Below are 22,309 nucleotides of genomic sequence, written 5' to 3'. Positions count from 1 at the left end.
AACAATCGTATACAATAAAGATATAAAATTCTCAGCTACAGCTGAATATCTGAAGTAAAACACACATATGCACACACACAATGCAAAAGGATCTCCGCATCTGTCCAAAATGTGAGCAGCAATATCTTCACCTTGCAGGCGGCTGTGGGGAGGAAAGGCTTAGCGGCTTGCTCACACTTTCTTCCTTCACTGGCTGTGAAGTGGAGTCTGAGGTGTCAGGAGTTTTTTTTTTTCTTTTTCCCTCCCTTCCTATTTCTCTACTCGTTCTCTCTTTTTTCACAGCAAGTATGTCTGTATAGTGGTTGAGTTTGAGCTTTACGGGGAACGCTGCAAGAGCTTGATAAGAAGCTAAAAGCTAGATATATACATCCCAGAGTGAGCTGCAGAAACACAGCCAGCGAGACAGTAAACAGATCACACACAGAATGTTTCTTGAATTTGCACGTGGCAAACAATATGGAGGTGCTAGAGCGAGGTAAACATAAAAAGTTAATTGCACCTAAAATGCATTGTGAAGGGACAGCTAGAAATAACATTTGCCTCCCCATGCTTCCATGCAGGCATATTGAATTGACCCTTTCATTATTTTTCTCTAAAAGAGGCTAAATTAATATTCAACAGTTAATATAAATACCTAGTGTTTTATTCCCTTTATCCTCTATTATGAGATGTTTTTTTTTTTAAATGCATCTCACACATTCAAGCTTTTAGCTCATCTCCTTTTATAAAGACCAAGCAATTACTCTGGTTTGCTGACACACTGAATGCCAACACAACAATGCCTCTTCTTTCTCCTCAGGACTCCCCCAACAACATTACCAACACCATGAAAACACACGCACACACACACGCACACACCCCCACATGCGCACGCACGCACGCACGCACGCACACACACATTGATTTCACTACCACTCTCCCCACCCAAAATCCCTTTCACTCCGCCCTGTTCCCCTCCTAAAATACAAGTTGCAGCTGGTTGCTATGACTACAACAAGAGTTCATAAATCCAACCACAGAGGGACTCTTCATTCCTTAAAAATTATCAGCAGGATTTTTTTTTTTTTTTTTTTTTTTTAGAGGGAGGGCAGAAAGTGGAGGGGGCTGGGGGGTTTGGAGCTGCGGCAAACAAGGAAAAGGATTTGGATAAAGAAGGTTGAGGGGATAGTGCACATGGAGGAAGCCCATCCTTTCCCTCCACCACGTGTCCTGCTGAAGCAGATGGTGCCGTGTGGCTCCGCCATGCCACTGTGGTCGCCTTGTGAGCGCTGCTGCCATAAGGAGGCGGGTTAGTGGGAGATTTGGGGTGACAGTGTTTGGCAGGGGCTACAAAGTGAAGATGTAGGGAGGGGAGAAAGCGCTTGGTGCCTTGGGCTGACACCAAGGTAAGCTGCTGTTATGTTTCTGTCTCTCTGATTTAGTGCCCAAGTGGTGGAAGAAAAGAGAAAGCCAAGGGTAGCTTTAGGTTTAGAGTTTAAGCATGTCAGGGCACATCATGGTACATTTTAGTTTGTTATGTAAATGCCTTCACTAGTCCTGCCATTCACAGAGCAAAGTCATTTTGTTACATTTTAAAGAAAGTAAAGCAAACAGGGCATGGAAAATACAGTTTGAATGACAGTACACAAAGTCCAAAACAAACAAACAAACACATGAAAAAGTAAAGAAAACAAAACATTTACTTTGTTTTTTAATCTGTTATTTTTTTTAAACATCTTGTTTTATGTTTTGTAATCTTTATGCTACAACATCCTGCACATTTTTGCCATTCTTGATCACAATATGTAAAAAAAAAATTAGTAAAACCAGTCCCCACACATTGAAAAAATGCAGTAGTTATATCACTATATTTTGAGATTATAGTTTCCATGCCATCCTCCTCAATGTGTGTGGTGGAAATGTGAACTTGTGCCTGCGTCCAGGCATGTTTGTTAGTCCTTGTTCTTTTTTTGTTTGTTTTTAATTCATTTTTTTAAATTATTATTATTATTAAATTATAGCTCCAAGTGTATAAATGTAGGACCTAAGGTGAGAAAAATTTCTCGTGTATCCATTTTTGTTTCAATTAATGAAGATCAACACACTCAGCATAACTCACTTGACTATCAGTTTGGATGGAGTTTAACAGAAATGGGTCATATGTCATATTTATGTATATTTACAATTAAAATGTAATAGATTTTTTCACCACGGCATGAATATACTTAAATTAAATGTGGTTTTCATGAATAAAACACTTAAATTAAGGTACTGCAAAAACTATCTTAAGGATTTTTAAACATCTTTGAAAAAGTGCTGGAAAATTGCATATTTTCTTCTACTTCTCTTGTTGCTGTAGCAAAAGCATCCTGCTTTGGATTTTCCCTTTCTTTCCTTTCATTGTGGAGCATTGCTACATTTAGTGCACCTTAGCAAAAAAAGCAAACACAAAAACAAAACATACATTTCTACTGAAGATCGTTATAAGCAAGGACAGTGGTTTAAAAAGCTTACTCTTTAAATGCTATATAAAAAAGACAGCGATCTATCTGCCATACACATTCCAACAAATAATCTGCTGGAGATCCACGGGCAAAATAACAAGAATGAAATGAAAAACAAGAATACTTCTAAAAGTAGATTTTAAAGATTACTTCAAGATTACTGGAACAGCCTTTTACAGACAAAGAAACCCAGAGGGATCAATGATTTTAATACTGGATGTCAGTGTGGTTACATGTAGCAAAAATAATTGTTAGTAAGAGTACAAAACTGTAAACACAATGCAACAGAAGGCTACATTGTTAAATGGCTACTTGGTTGTTTCTCTGTAGGCACCGCACAAAAGACAGAAGAATGAAAAAAAGCTTTTTGGAACACAATTGGTTAAGCTGTGTCAGAAGAGCAGGTTTGTGTAAGTCTTGAAGTATGTCTTGAATCCTAATGCACCACTATGACCCCAAACACTCAGCTGGAAATAGCTCAAAGCATGGCTGAAAATAAATGAAATACCCTGTCATGAACTTCAAAGTAGTGCTCCTAACATCCAGGAATGGTGGGTGTTTAACTTTCAGGTTGACTAGGAATATTGTGTAAAAGCCTGATCACAGTGAGATGGAGTGGAAGAGTTTGAGGAGGGGCACATCGAGGTGTTCTGGATTGGTCGGGAGATGAGAGGTGGTTGAAGAAGGTCATCTGCCTGAATACTCCTGCACACATCCCAACATGCTCTGTCTGCGTCTGTCACATGCAAATAGTTATGTGCACATTAGCCTTCTGCTTGGATGAAGTCCATCTGCAGTCTATGCCTTGACCACAAATGCTATAACGGCGTAATCACTAGAAAAACATGAAACACACAACTGCTTCCTTTAATCCACTGCCCTCCACATGCACACACACGCAAACAGACGTCCCACAATGCTCATTACACTGTATGCACCGATGCACTCTAACACACAGTAATACACAGACACATCAGCCTTCTCGGTCCATAGCATGGAAGAATGAAGCCAGTGTGTGTGAGGCTGCTATACCAGACAAGGGCAGGGCACAGCATTTTTCAGGGGCATCTGTGTGTGTGTGTGTGTGTGTATGTAAGAGTGTGTGAAAGAGTGTGTGTCGGGGGCGCAGCAGGCTTTGGAAATGTGGGTTGGTTTTGGGAGGGGCCTTAGCCAATACATTTGAAATGCATTTAAGTAAATAGATAGAGACACAAATAGAATCAGAGACGTTCTGGGAGTCGCAATGTGACAAACTGGGAGATTTGTGGGTGCATTTGAAGTACAAAGCCTTTGAAGGATGTGAAAGTTGATCTTTACAGGCTAGTTCGGGAACAAATGATTAAAATCACGGACGTTTCTGAGCTAAATTTAGAAGCTTCTCTAAAAACAGAACACAAAGGATCTGAACAAAAAAAAAAAGAAATGCAGCATACAAAATCAGAAATCTGCCACTGTCTGCACTCCCCTCTATTTTTACTAAACTAGTAAGCACAAGCAGTTATACTAGTTACATGAAAAAATACAGTAAAATAGGATATGTGGGCTCAAATAACAAATTTTATAAAACCAAACTATTGTCAAATGGAAAGTATGAGTGATTATATATTCTATGATGTGGCAAATAGTAACTGAGTGTATAATGAACTCTGGTGCTTTCAGTCACATTTAGAAGCAGCTCTTTAATCGGTCAAAGATCTATTGCAACACTTTAAGTGACATAATGTGTGGTATATGTTAATATTTTGCTCAAGTACACTTCAGCACAACACTCTGCTGTACTTCTCTCAGAAGTGAGACAAGCTGTTTCAGAAACACCGTCTTCTCAACAAGCTCACCTTAATCCCACTGCCCACAGCCTCATTCGGCTATTTTGTTTCCGTATTACCAAGTAGAGTGTCATGTTTTGCTCAATTTTGTTTTCATTGAACATATTGATAGTTTTATATAACATAAAAATGGATGATGAATATTTGCTACATTTTTTTCTTTACAATAAAAGGTAACTTATAGTTATGAACAATCAGAGGAAGAGTGTACTACTGTTGGTGGATGAAACATCTGAGGTTATACCTTACAGTAAAAAAAGAAATGCAATCATTTCTGCAAAACCCCCGCCCCCGTATACCTACAAATAGTCTTACTGAACTTGCTTAGAGAGGGGTTATAATACCATGGAAAACTTCAAAGTCCAAAACACCCATATAGTTGGTTCCAGTTCAAGAAATAAAACCACCAAAACTACAGGTGTTCTCCACTCAGCATGCAGAGTTGTGCAACACGTGTAAGACATTTGAGTGTCTCTTTCACTTCGGTTGACATCGTCACATTTATGCCTACTTTTCTTAACTACTGTGATATTTTGAATGAAATCACGTGCATTAAGTTAGTCTCCGTGTCTTGTGAAATTAATCACAAGGGAATAGGAAAGGGATACCAGTTGAAGTAATATAACATTTCCATGCACCACAATGAGAATTAAAAAAAACTTGATGTATTGGCTATCATTTTCATAACATTTAGACACTGAGTGTTTTGAAAGTATTGATCCTAAAATGTGAACATTTGTCGTCATTTAAAAAAATATATAATTACATCATGCTGAGTTTTATATTGTGATATAAAAAAATGTTTTTTTATTATTATTATTTTACATAAGTGCTGTAGATGGATTCAGTTTATAGCTTACATGAGTGTTTTGTGAATTACGTTTTTTTTCTTCCAAGACACGATGTCAGATGAATTGAAGCAGCGGCTTCCAGTCAACAACTCCTCTGTCATTAGGACGCATTGTTTCGCTCATTGCCCTTTTATTCCTTTCACTCATCATTTTTCTTTTCAGAGCAGCAGATGTGAATGAGTCTGCGTATGTGCGAGCAATTTTTGCGGTTCCATGTGTGAATGCGTGTGCATAAGTGTGTGTTTCCGAAAGAGTGTGAGGGAAGTTAGCCAATGAGTCTTTACTTTTGAAACCCAGAGGGCCTGTGACCGACTCCAGTCCCCAACATGGTTGCCATAAATCAGAGGGAGAAAGAGCTAAGTTAATTGCACAGGCGTTTATGAAGGAGAGAGCCTTGATTTACTCCAAAAGCTTTACATCTCCCCTGCGGATGTGGAGTGATGAAAGCAGTGGAGTCAGAGAGAAGGGGAAGGGGGAGCATGGGAGAGGGGACAGGGATAGAAGATTTGGGGTGTGAACAAAGTTCACTCACAGCACATTAGATTAGATGATTGGTAAACCAGATTATGAGAAGATATGCATCTCTTGCCTTGGGAATTATTACTGAAAAGTTAGGATGAAGGAACTTTCTCTTTATAGAGGCAAAACTTCAAATTTCAGAAACTTTCCTTTCTCATGCTTTCAAGAGACTCCTTAAAACTAGACTGAAAGAAGTTGAAAGTGTTTTACTTAGCTATAAGGAAATGTGGTGGAATACACTGGCATAGTTCTGTACTCTATTGTTTATCCATATACATATTTCCCTTCCTTGTATTTATTTTATGGATCGCATACACTTGGCTAAGTTTCATATTGAATGCATTTTCAATTGAATCTTAAACAATTGTGGTATTTCTAGTTTAGGTGATCAGGACTCCCTGAAGGAGGAGAAGGTACATTTGTTTGAGGCCCACTAAATAAATATGAAAATGTAATGCATGGCATTTAAAGGCTCTTCAACATGTGTACTTTTGTTTTTTTGTCTAATGGAAATCACAAATTTTAATGCATAACTGTGCATTGTATGAATATTCACCCTTTAATACCCCAGAATGTAACTAATTTGTAAATAACACAAAGCGTTGAACTGAGAGGTAGTTCGTGCAATAAGTTCAGCAGATGCGCAGATCTGCTGCCGCTAGTCTGGTGGAGCTGTGCAGGGAAGGAATGGGAGCTCTGTGAGGCGGAAGCTCAGCTGAAACTGCAGCTACAAGGAGGAGCTATGAGGATATATGCACCACTTTGTGGGAGCAAGCATTTAGGCACCTCTGAATGGCTGCCACAGGAGATTCAAGCTTTCCTCAATAATAGAATCAGAGCAACACTCTAGGTATCTTCTTTTGATGAGAGAAAACATTATAACATTATATAAAGCTAAAAAAAAAGTTGTTTTGCATAATACACCCCCCCTAACATGTGTGCAAGGAACTGTAAAAAGTATTAAATGCAAAGATTGTGATGTAATTCATAGCTCCACATCAGCCTGTATTTGTAGTGTATGTCGACTAGTAAAGGGTCCTTTTGGCTGTTCATAATATTTTAACATTTACAGCCTCATATTTTAGCTTAACTTGGCAAATAAGAAGGTGATTTATGATAAGTCCTTTTGCATTTAGTGTTTTTTGAGAGCCTTATACCTGCCTAATTCTATGCATTTGTTCTGTTATGAAAGCAGGCATTGTTTTACTTTTGTGCAATAATTTAATCAAACTTTGCATTTTTATTTAGCTCAAAAACAAGAGAACAACACACTGCAAACAAATCTACCTAAAACAATCATAATAATGAGAATAATTTATTATCATATATATTATCTTGTCCTAGTACGTGTGTACAGTGTCAAACAACAAATTCTAATTATATAATATCTTTAACCTGAAACGTAAAAGAATGGGCTGCCGCATTGACATATGAAAGCATAAATGCTCTCATTCGATGGGAGTCAGCTCTTCTGATTTGACACAAAGCATTGGCTCTTGGAGACAGAAACACCACTTGCTTCAGGGTGCATCATTTCTTGTGCAGTGTGGTCCTCCTGAATATTATGTCATTAACAACTAAAATGTCTACTGAAACAAAAAAGAATGCTTGCTTTTTTTTTTTTTTTACTGAAATACCAATAATCAAGAAACTAAAATATGCCATTGCTTCAGACACCTGCTTCGAATACAAATAAACCATAAATCATAAAAAGGGGGTAGATGCATCACCAGATGTTATTTTTAGTGTCTAAACGTTGGGAGTGAATGCATGTCTACATAGCAGAGTCTTTCACCCGCCCTTTCATACGTCCATAAAGCCTTTGTGTGTATATTCAGTTACACACATTACACACCCATCGTTGCTAATTAGTAGTGATAAACTTTGGATAAGGACACGTTGCGATCCTGCCCTCAACAAAAAAAGCCACAGTGAAGAGGTTTGATGGGTTCCCATGCTCACGGAACATCTGTCTTTTCCACAATAAGACAGATTTCATGCAGCACTCAACTCCACTTCTCCCCTTTCCTCCAAATTTAGCAACGCAAGCTAGTGTCTAGCTCTCTAGCTTCTTTCCTGTGTGATGATGCTATCAGGGTTTCAGATGCTTTTTCAGCAGCTGCATGCTGCATGCAGTTCTTGCGCGCGCGCACACACACAGCAAAGAAGGAGGTGGAAGCGGTAAAAAACCGTTGAGGCCGTGGTTTTGAGGGTAGGTCTATGTGGTTGATGATGGGAAACATTCGTTACAGTAGTATAGAAGACCTGAAGCCACGACACAGGCTTCAGGTCTTCTATTTTGTATCTCAAAATGCATTAGTTACAATGACAGATGAAGGAGGATGAGTAAAAACGTAAGAAAAGGCAAAGCTGCAAGTTCACCACATATTTCATTTTGTGGTTTTGGATCAGAAACAAAGCACCATATTATTTTCCTTCAAATTTAATCATCTAAGTAATTCAAATAACTGAAAACACAATGATGTGATAAATGGAAGTTGTCTAAAGTCATCATTTGACTTTGTTCAGGTTGACAAACAACCGTTATAAGCAAAGTGCTGAAAAATGGAATTGGAAATTGCACAAAAGATAAAGAAAAAAAAAGAGGAAGGTTAAATTGGTAAATAATTGTAATTTAAAAGAGCATTATTATTTACTGGAGTTTTAACACTTTTTTTTTCTCAAAGGTTTACTGTTGAGACCTCTGGCTTGCTGATCATCAGAGGGAATCGGGCAGGTGGGTGCTGACAAAAACAGAAAACAGGGAAGTAATGGCTGAAGCGTCATCTTCAGGAGGCCAATAGTTACCGTCAAGACAGCGTATTTCAGTTGTTGGCAGGTCACTAGAGGATTTATCTGTGAGATCATAAAGGAAATGTGTCAAAGAAGAGATCAACAACCAACTTGAGGTAGACACAACATTTCTATAGCACAGTGGGACAATAATAATTATTTCAAAAAATACTAAAATAACGGGAAAACTGAAAGGGTTAATATAGCAACAAAATATGTACAGTCTAGTAACAGGTGTGGAGACAGCAGCAATGGAGTTTGGTTGCATTCTGGACATTCTGCTTTCGTCATCATGCTTAACCAGTAGGTTAAGCATGATGACGAATCAATGGGAGCAAGAAATAAGGCAGACAGAAACAACAAAAATCTAAATAATCACCCCAGTATTATGGTGTTGCCATCATTTATTTTACCAATAAATAATAGCCAATTAAATCACCCCTCTTACTTCTTTAAAATAGCTGTGGGTGTACGATGCAAGGCTACATAAAAGACAAAACAAAGAGAGGTACACAGTTTAACGTCTGCCAATGTGAATGCAGATATTTGACCTATTTTGCTGTAACATCTTTCTTTCGTTTCTTCGTCCTCCCACGTACAATAACTATTTTCATAGCCTAATCATCCCTGTAGTGCAGCATTGCAATTCATCTTTTAGACAATATTTTAATCTAGCATTTCACTCAGAGTGTTTTCCATCTTCTAACATTTGAATGTTTCTAGTTGTGTTTTGAATAAATTTGGCTTTCTACTTACCATGATCAGATGACTTCCTGAAGGGTACTACTACCTTTAATAAACTGAAATGCAGTATACAGTTGTTTTCAAAGTTCTTGTCCTTGAGTTATTTTTGGACATATAAGTCACCCTAAGGGCTTGACATGCCTTTCTGTGTCCATGTACATGAGCTTCTTGGTCCTTGAAATAAAAAAAAACGTGATCCTTTTTTGTTTACACAATTTGTAGCTAAAATAACCTCCGAGATCTACACTTTCCACTGCACTACATACTTTAAGTTCACTACACTAACAGCCTCTAAGGGGTAGTTAATGGCATATTTCACCCTGTTGCATGCCTGTACAACAAGCTTCAGAGTTGTTTTTTGTTGTTTTTTTTTCTTTCTGCTGCTCATGGTCTGACCCTTCATTTTGGTGCCACCCTCTGACTGGGAGTCTTATCGTCACTCCTGCCATGAACAAACACAGTCACAAAAATCTAGGCAGAACATGGATCTCTGCCCTAATGGGAGGTACATTTCATCATTACACAGGACAAAACTTATATTGCTTAGGCTTTGTGATCAAGCACTCTTGGAGATTCAAATTAGCCCTGACTGGTTTTGGGCAAAATGCTTGGATAAGAACCACAGGAGGTGATCATACAAACTTTAGTACATGAAAAAGCAAACAGATCAACAATAGAAATACCACTTTCTAAAGCATTATTGCTTATGCATAAACAAGATGCAGAGGCAATACCCTCCAATATCAAACTCATATGTGGATGACTGAATAGGTTCACAAATAAAAAAATAAATATATTTGTTTTAATTTCATATAATGGATGTGTTCTTTAAACTTATTAAAATGAGAAAAAAAAAAAGTTTGACACCACGTCAATTTTTTAGAATTTGTGATTCTAAAGAAGAAACATTGTTGCCTATACTATTATCTTGATGTGGAAAAGTGTGAACTAGTTTGAATCAAGTATGCTGCTTAGCTAAAGGTAAAGATGTTTTTACAATGTTTGGTTTGCACAACCTTTTTCCCCAAACAATGCTTCTTGGCAAGAATAAAACTCTAGAAAATGTTTTATGCTGAGCTCTGACCTCAATAGAGGAATCTGCAATCATTCCACCGCTACTAAGAGCTAAGTGTTTTCAGGTGCTACAATCCCTTTAGTTTTACTCCAGAGGGGATTTAAAAGACATGAATATGGATATGACGATGAACTCGATGATGACGGTAGTTTGGTCTCTCTTCAGATAAGCGCTAATCGCATTTGGAGACTGTAACTATAAAGCTAGGTATAAATTTGGCCAGCAGCATTATCTGCATGGGGGATGCGGTATGAGTGAAGGTGCTTTTTGCGTATATGTGTGTAAGTGTGCATGTTGAGGTGAATGAATTATTTACCCTGAAAGAGAGCATATCTTCATGGCAGTGGGTGGGGTGGAGGATGTTATCGGGGAACAGATAATCCCAAACTAGGGATTGATCTTTTGACTTCTTCCTCATCATTTCTTTCCTGCGACCCCCTCCTCCTCCTCCTTTCCATCCTCTTCTTTGCGCTCATCTTCCAATCATCTGTCTTTTTCTTCTTTTCCAGTCGTTTTTTTCAAATGCTACTGCTCTGTGCAAACTGAGTAGCTGAATGAGGGGTTATAATTAGCCCAGATAGTCTTATTCATATTCAAATTATATATCTAATCTCACCAAGGATTTCTAACAAGGAATAAGGATTGGATTGCTCATTTCCATCAGAAGATTTGATAGGTCACATTCCCAAGAACAGAGTAAACCAAATCTCTTTCAGTATGTTAAATTCAGCACTGTCTCCTGACAACCCAAACATTTGCATAAACACCACGCCATGCATGGCACCTAAAGCATCGCTACCCAAACTTTTCAGTTTCATGCAAGCAAAATAACAGACAGACTTGTAATCTGGACTATCATCATATTTGAAAATAATATTTATTCGACTTTTTGAAATCATCTAAAGACCAAAGCAAAGCATGCACTGTTGGTCTTGGTAAACATAGCATTCCATTTTATATATGTGTGTGTGTGTGTGTGTGTGTGTGTGTGTGTGTGTGTGTGGGGGTGTGTGCGTGTGTGTGTGTGTGTGTGCGTGCGCATGCGAGTGTGTGTGTGTGTAATTCAGGCCCCAGCTACAAGTCTTTTTGGATATGTCTCAAAATAGCTTTGCACATCTACAGATTGACATAGTTGCAAATGCTTCTTGGAGCTCTTTAGCAAAACAGCTCAAGCTCAGTCAGACTGGATGGGGAGCATATGCAAAAAGCAATTCTACAGTGTCGCCAAAAATCCTCAATTGGATCTAAATCTGTAAGGTCAAGGGGTGATTCTAACACATGGAGGCATGAAAACATCTCACTGGAAGCCTGGCTGTTATGTAGTACATTGTTTTACTGGAAGGTGAATTTCTGTCTCTGTCTCTTTAGATGGTTATAACAGTTTGTCTTCCAGTGTTGTTCTTCATTCACCTCCATCCACCTTACCATCAAGCTAGACGCACTGACCCTGCCGAAGAAGAATCTCTCCCAAGCCTGCCATCAGTCTGTCAGGAATGGAGCGCTCACGGAAATGAGCAATATCAATACTTTTGAAGGGAAATGTCCCATTTTAAAGAAGAAAATAAATTAACCATTGTTTCTCTTAAATTAAAGGAATGTCCATCAGGTAGGAATAACATTTAAAGTATGAGTAAGACTAGATAATGGGCTCTAGCCCGTTATCAAAACAGCTCAAATGCAAATAAATAAATATTTGCTTTGAATGCTTCAAATCAAAACCGATTAAACTTCTACTGATGCTACATACAAAAAACTACCAATATGTTTATTTTAAACAATTAATCAGTTATACCAATACACGTTTTTTTTTTCAGAATTCAAAAAAGGCCCGACTCTTCTCTGAGGCAGGAGCTGTGTCACAAGAAAGCAGTGAAGCTTGCTTGACGTGTATATATAAAAAGAGAAAAAGAAAAAAGAAAAAAAGCCCTTCTACACTCACCTCAGGGCGCGTGGTGCATCCGTGCCCTACATGCTCATCCAAGCAGAAGCTGATGTAGCCTCTCCTTCTCTGGCTCATAGTTTATCTTTTATCTCACCTAAATCATTTATCTCACTTAAATGATGTGCTGCAAAAAAATTAAAATAAAATTCTGTTTTGAGACTGAGAAGAACAAATTATGCATGTAAGTATCTGTCTTTTGACAAGTGAAATTGACATTCACTGCAAGAAAACGGCTTTAACTGTGTTTTGAGATACAAATGTTTTTACACTTTCCCACAATCCAACACATTACATTTCACATTTCGTATAATTTAGTACGATTTTATGAGACTAACTCAATTAAGTGCTGTGAATGAAATCTACATGTATTCAGTGATTTTAGCTCTTTCTTGAAGAGCTATGGTCTGCCGGTTGCATTTGCTATTTTGAGATTTAAAACTATCTTTTGAAATTGTTTTGAATTTTTTTTTAAATATGTGGGGATTTCTGCTTCAAGTACACTATACAGTGTATACCGTAAATACACTACTTATAAAATAAAGATTCTGACTTGAGGGGTGGGGTTTAGCTTTCAGAGGGGTGCGAGGGGTTACCCTTCAATTAGTGGCTGATTAGATCATTGTTTTCACAAAAAAATAGGAAATACCAACCAGCAAACTTACAATACAACTTGAATGCTAGACTTGAGTGAAAAATACTAGTCAGAAAGGTAATGATAATTGACCTATAAAAAAAAATCATTTTTGGGTCAGGACTATGTTTCCAAAGAAAAAGAAAACAGAACAAATGATTAACATCAACTCTCTCCTCCCCTTGCAATCAGACAGTGGTATGATCCACTTTAGTGGTTTTGGCATTAATAGAAATCTGATACAACTAGCATTTTTTCCTTGATGTGGTACTCCATCTGAAGCTCTGACGTAGCTGGTAACGTTTAGCCACTTGTCTGATGTATGGCAGCAGGAACAGCTGTCACTCAGACCATTACAATTTTTTGTACAACAGTATATCTAACAAGGTAACAAACTTTTTCACTGCGTACACTAGAAAGCTAGAGATGCTCTAGTTGATTGACCAGAAGCTGAAATTGGCCAGTTTTTTTTTTCTTAGATTAGATTCAGATTAAGCATCCACTGGTCAGAGACTAAATGATAACCTATTTATTAAATCCATCAAAACCAAAAACCTCCAACATTTTCAGTCAACAAGGTTAACTATTTGCCTGTTTTTTTCAGAATTGTGTGCGTGTGTGTGTGTGTGCGTGTGCGTGTGTGTGTGTGTGTGCGTCACAAACACTCTAAGGAGTATAACTTAATTTCAATTTATACCACCATGTTCATCTTAGAGCTTTCACTAGCCTAGTTTACAAGTATCACAAATTACCAGTGGTGGAGAAAGTACTCAAAAAATGTACTTAAGTAAAAGTACAAATACACAGTCAAAAATGTACTCAAGTAAAAGTCAAAGTACCACATTAACATTTTACTTAAGTAAAAGTAAAAAAGTACTGGCTTTTAAAAATACTTAAGTATTAAAAGTAAAAGTACTTGCTGAATGCATTACCTAATCACTAATATCATTAAGTGTGCCGATCGTATTTAATTTTAATACATCAGAAATGTGTCATTTTAATGAACAATGCCACAGATTAAACATGTTCTAATCGTGTTTATTCTCTGTAACAGTTTAGACTTAGATATGTGATTCTATGGATCATTATTTCAGGGATGGAAACATTTTGTCTCCTGTCCTAACATAACATGAACTTCATTAGTCACATTTATTTAGAAAGAAATCCAACTGAAAGGGGATGTAAAGAAGGTGAGGGGAGGCAACCAAGGAGCCATGTAGCAGAGTTGTAGTCAAGACCACCGAACCCGAGACCAAGACCAGGGCCCCGCGCTAAATGACATAATAAAATTAAGTTTACCTATCAAAATTGGTTCTCAAATTGATCTAAAAGATCCACATTCCCATAAAAACACCTAGATATTAAATACTTAGAGCTGAAATATATTTAACCAGTATCAATTAAAACTCACTTCATTCTGTTTTGCTTTCATCGCTGTGCTACAATCTGCAGAGGTCTCCTGCTGTCCCTAGAAAAATAAGCCCTGGGCGGTTGCCCATATTGCCAATGTCAGAAACCACAACTGAAACATCGCAATTAACGGTAAATAAAGTTAAACTATGAACACTGTCCAACGGCGCAACAAGTAACTAAACAGAATGAGCACCGTGACTGTTTTCATCCTCCCTCCCACTGCAATGTTTGCCACCATGACAGGAGACGAAATCAATCAATGAGCAATGAGCATGCTCTGTGTTCATACATTCAACTTTTACTTATTCAGCGATTAAATGAATGTCTATATATATATATATATATATATATATATATAATATATATATATATATTTTTTTTTTTTTTTTTTTTTTTTTTTTTTTTTTCCAAGTTTATTTGATAGGGACAGACACACATTTACATAGACAAACTGAATAAAACAGCAGTCCCATGTTAGCATCATGGTGCAATAGCAACAGCTAATTCGCAGCACTTGTCCCTAGATGGGCTTTTTCTAAAAATAATAACTCTAAAAATTGAAGTGAAATCATTTGAAACAACACAACATAATATATTCAGAAAAGTGTAAAAAAAAAAATTAAAAATGAGTACAGGTCTGTTTTTGGCATAACCAGAGTTTTGTTTGATTTTTGAACATACTAAAACTGGTTACAGACTTTAAGTGAACAGGGAGTGAGTTCCAAGCTGCAGATCCTCTCACAGACAGTGCACTTTGAGCAAAAGTGGTTCTTCGAAAGGGAACCTTACAATTTCCATCCAAAGCTGCTCTGGTAGATCTGCTATTGCCCTGCAATGTCTGTATGCAATCGCTTAATGGTATTGGTGCTAGTCCATTTAAACACTTAAAAATCAGTTTTAAAACGTTATAATTTAGGAAATTTGTAAAATCCAAAATTCCAAATTTAGCCAAAATGCGACAATGATGGAATCTAATTGGCTTTTGATATAAAACCTTTAAGGCCCGATTATAAAGACTTGCTAGAGGTTTGAGAGTAGTTTGATTAGTTTGAGACCAGACAGTAGCTCCATAGGCAAAATGTGAGAGGATCAGTGAGTTCATAAACATCTCTGCACAGTGAAGTGTCAAACAATGTCTAATGATTTTAAAGCAATTTGTATTTGATCCAACAGTTTTGCAGATCTTATCGACATGGCTCTTGAAAGTTAACTGAGCATCTAGAATGATTCCTAAATATTTTTCTTGTGATACTTGTTCAATAGGGTCCCCATTGATCTGAATTTTCAAATGCTGTAATGTGGTTTTCCTAATTGAAAAGCAAATGCACTTTGTTTTGTTTGTATTTAGAGTTAAGCAAGAGTCCTTTAGCCATGTCGATAATCTCTGCAGACTGCTCTGAAGTTTTTCACTGACAACAGTACCGCTTTTGTCCGATGTATAAACAATGGTGTCATCAGCATACATTTGCAAATTGACGTCAGGACAAATGTCAGGAAGACTGTTAACATACAAACTAAAAAGGACCGGACCTAAGATGGTTCCTTGCGGAATCCCTGTAGCAATGTTGCAGAAGACAGATATATATATATATATATATATATATATATATGTCTACTGCAGTGTACACAAGAACAAAGAACGGCTCTCAGTGAAGCTTCAGTCCTTAGGACTTAGTAAAGATCCGTCCAGAAGAATCGGATCGTTCCTGAATGTCATACCACTATATTGCAGACTTTGATCACAGCGTTGTCCCATATTTGCGACGCCTCAGTCAACACCTCCACACAATAATTCAGTGCATGAGTGACAACTTTTTTTCATCGCAGATGCAACATGTGTCTCTGTGGACCTGATGCTTTGTTAGCCTCACGTCCACAGATCTTACCTTTCTTTAAGCTTTCCTTTTAAAGTGACGCTAAAAGTTGGACGAAGTCCCCACCGACTGTGAAAGCGAAGCGTTGCTGATTTTACTTGTCGCCATATCTTATGATTTATGCAGCGCTATTATATTACTGACGATTAGACAGATATCTTCCCCCACCTCAGAGGAAACTACTGCGCATGTCTGGAGCTCCGCGTGCGAGTAAAGGTGGAGCCGATGGATGACAACAGACACTACGTCACGTTATTGCTCGGATTTTACGGCGCCACCTTAAGTCCCTGAACTTCACATTTTAACGGAAAAAAAGAGCAACGCGACTTGGATGTAACGAGTAACGCGACAGTTTTTTAGAAATGTAGTGAAGTAGAAAGTACAGATACTTACGGTAAAATGTAGTGGAGTAAAAGTAGAAAGTATACATTATTAAATCTACTTAAGTAAAGCACAGATACACGAAAATTGTACTTAAGTACAGTAACGAAGTACTTGTACTTCGTTACTTCCCACCACTGCAAATTACCTACTAGTATTTCTTGGCTTTATCAGAAATAATCACATTTCCCTGATTGGAATCAAATGGACAATGTGATCATGGGCTTGAATACATTGATCAAACTATAGACTCCCAGGCATAGTTTTGTATTTATTTGTTTGAATTAAGGTCCTTCTGTTTCAAAAGCAACAATGAAATGTCCTAACTGACAGAAGCCACTCTGTACCGTCTCTGATGCCAGTTTAAATCTGCCTAGTGATTGACAGCAATGACATTTCATGGTTGGAAGACATTTTCTTTTCAAATGCTCTGTCTCAAGCTTGACCTGTCATTGTGTCCTTACCCTATAAAGTGTTTGAGCATGGTTCTTGATCTTTCATGTGGGATCTTGATGTTAGACATTTGTTACTTATTCCAATTTTCTCAGTGTCCATCTCTGGAAATAGGTGGGTGTGACAGCTGTGCACATTGTTTACAGTGTCCTCAGGGCAGGACTCTGCACATTCCATTGGCCAATATGTTCATATTAGTGTACTGACTAGAATTGAAAACCAGTACAAATATGCCGTCTATACACTCAATAAAGAGTGTAGAGACAGTGAAACTATGACGCTAATAGCTGAAGAGAGGCAAATTACAAACTAAGTATAACTTTCTTTGTAGAATGTAGATGGGCTTTTACACCTGCCATAACTTAGTGTCCATCTGAACTACATCTGGGCTACAGACAATTTGATTATATACATATTATTTGTCTGAATAATTTAAGTAGGATTTCTACACCATATGAAAACATTTGTGTGACAATAATTCATGTTAGGATACATAAATGATATGATTCATAATTAGGACGACCTACCTGAAACAGACATAGAATGTTCTTGATTCCGTTAGTCGTTTTCTTTTACATTTGTTTATGCTGTTTTTTTAGTGCATGCAATATGAGTAATTGATGCTGACATTTTCATGTGACCTCATTACTTTATGGTTGATCAATCCAAACACTTCATGCATTCGGAAACATAACTGCAAGACCTGGACAGAAGTCAACGGTAAAAACCTTAATCAGTGAGAGTGGGCTACAAAATACAAATTATATACACATCTATCTTAGTGTAAAATTACCTTACGATGGAGCAAGATTCTCTAAGGAGTTGATCATGATTAACTGCAATCACAGTGTGCATCAATTTTAAATAGTTTTATTCCAACCAATATGAAATACTGGTAAACTGTTTTCAACTGGTGATTTAATATTTTCAGAGAAGAAAAAGAAATCCAACTCAACCTGGTCTGATATGAAGAAGTAATTGCCTCCTGGTAAACATGATAGTCTGGGGCTACTTTGCTGTTTTTGAATTTTGATGACTTGCTATTATTGATGAAACCAATAATTCTGCTCTTCATCAGAAAATTTTAAGTGATTCATCTGGCTGTCAGTTTTTGACTTTAAGATCAAGAGCGTCTGTTTTTGCAGCAGGACAATGGTCCAAAGTAGGGGAGGATAGAAAATGGTTTATGTGTCCAAGTTAAAGTCTGGACTTAAATCTGATTAGGATGCTGTTTCATAACCCTTCACGCTTGCTAACTAAAATAATTACGCAAAGGAGAGTGGGCCAAAATTGCTTGACATAGGTGAAAAGCTTAAATGCCAGCAGTCAAGGTCAAGGGTTGTCAGGTTTAAGGAACAATCAATTTGTTAGATTTTTTTTATTCATTTTTTTTTTTTACATAGGGTCAGATTGTTTTGGTCTTTATAAATACTTTTTGTTGGTCTTAAAATTGTCTTATTAAAACAGCTATTATTTTTTTGGCCAAGTTTTTTTTGTGTGGTTCAACACATGTTTATATGAAACATTTAGGCATATAAAAAGGCAAAAATAACTGACATTTTGTGTCACTGTAGCTAGATTGTTTTTGTGTAATTTCTCAAATGCTGGGTTTTATTCAGTCAGCCATCTATAATTCATATTTGAGGCTTCCTGATTTAAAAAGTTTGGATTCACTTGACTTGTCAGATCTCCTGAACATGAATCACAGGATAATTGGACACTGCCAATTATTTTGATGCACCGTATGTTATGAGGAAGAGGCTGATTGCTCTCCTGTACCTCCTGTGAAAAAGCATAAATCAATAACCTCACTCCTCTGGTCATTAATGTGTTCTTGAATGGCAACAAAAGTCCAAAACCTACAGAGAAAATTTTGTATATGAATCACCGGAAGGACAGTTTAGAGTTCACTTAAATTTTTTATTAGAAAGGAATATTTTTTGCAGAGCACAAAACTGCAGTTGTTGTCAACATCGAGTGCAACAGAAACAAACAAACAAAAAAAAGTATTTTATATGATATTTTACAAGTGCATTGCAAATACTTCACCAGCAAAGGTGACAAATTGCAGATGATGTTACGCATGACGGTGTCAAACAATCTGTCAGTATTAGAGGTTAAATCTCAAACATCAAAACTAAAGAAGCAGCTTTATCACCATATACTATTTGGTAAATATATAGCCAAAACATTTGGATTCAAATGTTCATAAATGTTATTCAGTGATGCGTCTTTTGTTGAATTTTGCCAGTTAAGAATATTAATTCATATTAAATTATGGGTCTTTTCAAAATTCAGTTTACAAAAAGATTGAAAGACATTCCTTGCTGCATACATGTTTAATAATGTGTGCTTCAACACAAACATATAGAATATGTAAAAACATTATTTTCTTTTTTTCTTTTTTTACAAAAGTGCTGTTCAGTGAATTTTAGTTGAGCTGGATGTTCTATCTCCTTTTTTTCCCCTTTCCTTTTTATCGCACATCTGAGCTGTGTCTGGGTCCTGCAGTAGAATTAATGGAGTGTGTCTTTTTCAGGCTTTGGGAGGCGACTCCCCGCTGGTAATGCAGTGAGAGAGGAGCAGGGGAGAAACCAGACGAGCAAAGACAGCCGCCACCTCACACTGGGTGATGACTGAACTAACTCCATCTTGCACACTAATAATACGGCATCAGTGGCTCTTGGTGCTGAGCTTGCAGACCAGTGGCATCACTAACTCTATTTTATGCTCAGAATCATACGTTGCTTATCAAAAGTATAAAAGTGTCATATTTCTTCACTCTTTGCCCAGCTTTACTCAGTCTGCACTCCAGATCTTTTCCATAAAAACTTTTTTAGGAGCAGTTTGACAGAGACAGAGTTCTGTTTGAGGTATTGGTTTATTGGTTTGATGTATCTGCTATTCGTATGGACCACAAAGAAAGTGCATGTGATCTTTTCCTTCAAAACAGCCTTGTGAATACAATTCTAAAATAAACTATAAAAACTATCACACCATACCACATATACTGACTTGACAAATGTTATTCACTTTGCCTTGTATTACACTGTTATAGATTCTGTATGAGGTATTTTAAGTTATTAAAATATCAGTGAAATGTCTGAAAAGCAAATCAAAGAAGCAAAAACAAAAAAAAGAACATGTAAGAAACTAGAAACCATGTTTTCTAATGGTGCATGTCCAACTTCAGTCAGGAGAGCAATAAAATTGCAGACAACAGAAAGACTGAAACCTATTACAGCAATGTTGCTAAGCTTTATCCTTTTGACATTTTAATCTCCGGTCTGTCACTAAATGTTCTACATTTGGAAAGTCTCAGTTCTTTAGGAACTATAAATGTAGACAGATGTTTAGAGTTAGCAATGCTAACCACGCTAATTGCCATCACAAGAAGTTGTGGCACAGGTTAAAATGTTAATTTCCTGGGCAACTTATCTTTGTTTAGAAACAAAAAACACGCACACATGCAAAACGTTGCCTCTGCTCCCAAAATGCACAATTAATTAGTGCCCAGGAAAAATGATTGGTTTTATATTCCAGTGTTACAGTTATTCAAGAAAAATCATCTTCGGCTAAAATAACTTTCGGCAGGTCAAAGCTTTTCAGAAAATAAATCTTCCACAAAACTATAAGTGGTGCTCATTCATTTTTCACAACACAATACAAATATCATAGGGTCCTCTTTAATTTGTGATGCATAACTTGTTTGGCTTGGTTGAAAGTATGTCAGATGACTAGATTAAGATAATTATCATAATCATTTTGTTTCATTTTTCTTGACTACAACTGGATCAATATCGATTCTCTAAACACTATGACTGAGGATAGACAATAGTGAGACACTAAAAAGATGTCTTAGCAGCAGGAGGGGCCGTGTTACAACTTTATTGAAACATCAAATGAAATTCTTAACATTCTGAGGTCGGCTTTGGCCACAGAAAATGTATGGAATATTTTTATAGGCCTGCTTTACATTCAAGCTGTGTGTGTGTGTGTGTGTGTGTGCGTGCGGGGGTGTGCGGGTGTGTGTGTGTGTGTGTGTGTGCGTGCGTGGGTGCCCAGTTTTTCCATATGTTTAATTAGGGTCACAGCAGTTCCTCTTCAAAGATTTCCCATTGAGTCAACAGTTTTAAGTGTTAGGAGTGAGTAGATAGAAAAAGTTGCCAACACATAAAATCTCAATCAAAGCAGCCAGATAAGCTTGAACTTGATCCCTCAGAGGTGCTCATTGGATGTATTATAAAGAAGTGCATTCCATGAAAACTCTCAATCTTAATTCCTAACTAGTTTACTCAGCGTCCACCTAAAAAGGGACAAAAAACTGAGAACAAGAGCCATTTACCAGAAAGCCTAAAAGTTAAGGATTTTTTCTTTTTCAAGCTTGTGTCTGAAGTGCAGCGGCTGGAAGTCACCATCTTCCAAAGGAAAGGAATCAAGGGATGCTTTTGCCTGTGAGCCCTTACTAAAATTGCACATGGGAAAGAAAATGTTGCTTTAAGGTGAAAAGGCTCTTTCTTGCTTCATGCTGTTGTTGCCTATTTGTGGGCAGGCGTGCATGGCATTGACTCGGGCAGACAGTGCTAATTAAGGCTGGCTTCTCAAGCTAGAAGGGCAGAAATATTTAATACAAATGTGTTCATACTTAAAACTAACCCTTCCCTATTTCCTCTTGCGCACACAGGGAGTCACACAAAGCAACTTCTGTGACACACACGGTTTGAGGCCATACATGGGTGAGCACAGGATGAAAGCGTTAGACAGCCTCTGTAATGAATTGAACAACTGGGACACTACTCATTAAAGATACATTTGTGTACACAAAGATTGGGCAGTTCATTATTCCCGAACCCGCAAATTCCACTGCAAGTCACTGGAATCACAGAGCCGTTATAATGTGCCCAGAAAATCTGTTTAGTATTTAATCTGGATGTTTTAAATGGATCCCGCTGTTGTCGTGCTCTTTCGTGGCTGTGCCACATAGGGATAAAACAAACCTACAATGTGTTATTTAAGCTGTGAGGGTGAAGGCGTATCATAATTAATTTGTGTCTAAAGTGGAAAAAGAGTACAACCCAGTGTCTTCAATATTATCACAACAGAGAGGACAGGAATAGTTTGTACGCAACAGTACATTTTGGTTTGCTCTTTTCAGCATTGCATTACGAATGTAAGCTCCAGTTATCTTCTAATGAAGAAAAGAAATTCTGGCAGGAAGTCTCAATAAATATGTTAGAAGCAAATCAAGCAAATCAGCCGTACTTAACAAATCCTTTATAACCCAATCTGCCCATTGCTACGTTCCAGCTGCTAAAATCCAATCT

The 22,309-nt window shown here is 37.3% G+C and overlaps 1 long non-coding RNA gene across 3 annotated transcripts in view; it reads left to right on the top strand.

Moving 5' to 3' along the window:
• LOC103463450 (uncharacterized) overlaps window positions 1–22,309 on the top strand; it is a 45,775-nt gene continuing 23,466 nt past the window's right edge. For 2 of the 3 annotated variants that reach the window (XR_014087263.1, XR_014087262.1), the window contains exons 1-3: window positions 2–1,385; window positions 2,814–2,893; window positions 19,525–19,614. This is a non-coding gene — a long non-coding RNA (uncharacterized LOC103463450). Of the gene's footprint in view, window positions 1,386–2,813; window positions 2,894–19,524; window positions 19,615–22,309 lie in introns of all 3 variants that reach the window. The other variant, XR_014087264.1, reaches the window with a different exon arrangement.

Source organism: Poecilia reticulata, chromosome 4, assembly GCF_904066995.2.
Source record: "Poecilia reticulata chromosome 4, P_reticulata-male-v2, whole genome shotgun sequence".
Taxonomy (NCBI): domain Eukaryota; kingdom Metazoa; phylum Chordata; class Actinopteri; order Cyprinodontiformes; family Poeciliidae; genus Poecilia; species Poecilia reticulata.
The sequence above is the reverse complement of the archived record's forward strand: the minus strand, read 5'-3'. Positions and strand labels throughout refer to the sequence as shown.